Genomic DNA, 850 nt, shown 5'->3' with positions numbered 1-850 from the left:
GACCTTTATGGAAAACCATGGCCTTCGTCTTGATGGTGTTGACTTGAAGGCCGTTCTCTTGGCAACAACCGTGGAGTTCATTGATGGCATTTTGCAATTCCACGACTGAATTAGCCACAAGAACCAGGTCGTCTGCATATTGAATATATTGAACAGGAAAATGGTTGATGGTGGGGCCTTGGTGTGTGCAGGCTTCAGGTAGGTCGGATACAGAAAGATTGAAAAGAATTGGCCATAGTGGATCCCCCTGCGGAAGGCCAATGGAAGTAAAGTAGCAGGGGGATAGGTCCTCACCAGAACAAATGGAGCATCTGAGTCCCGCAAAGAGGTTGGACAGCAGGACACAGATTGAACGCGGAACTCCCCACAGTTGGAGTTTGAGGAATAATCGCGTTCGGTCCACCCTTTCAAATGCTTTGGAGAAATCCACAAAGCATCCATACACTCTCCTCTTATTGCTGATGTTGGAATGCACAATTTCATAGAGGAGAGTGGCTACTGTGGTGGTTGAGCAGCTTCTCCAAGAACCGAATTAGAACTGGGGAAGGAGATCCCTATCCTCGGCCAATCCGGAGAAGTGTGTAGGGTGGACATCATCTTCAAGAAGGGGTTCTGCAGGGCGATGGTCCGATGGTTGTTTGGAATATCCCTGGGCCCCTTCTTATGGATGAAGATAATGGCTGACTCCATCCACGCTGGTGGGAAGAAGGAAGAATGGAGGGTGAGGCTGAGGAGATCTTGAAGGAGTGGCTGGGCTTGGATCTGGAGAAGTGAAAGTTGGAAAGGAGACACCCAGATGTTGAGGGGGCTTTACTCTTCATCTGCTTGAAGGCTGTTCCGTCCACCAGCC

This window comes from Tigriopus californicus, chromosome 12 (genome assembly GCF_007210705.1).
Source record: "Tigriopus californicus strain San Diego chromosome 12, Tcal_SD_v2.1, whole genome shotgun sequence".
Lineage (NCBI taxonomy): Eukaryota > Metazoa > Arthropoda > Copepoda > Harpacticoida > Harpacticidae > Tigriopus > Tigriopus californicus.
The sequence above is the reverse complement of the archived record's forward strand: the minus strand, read 5'-3'. Positions refer to the sequence as shown.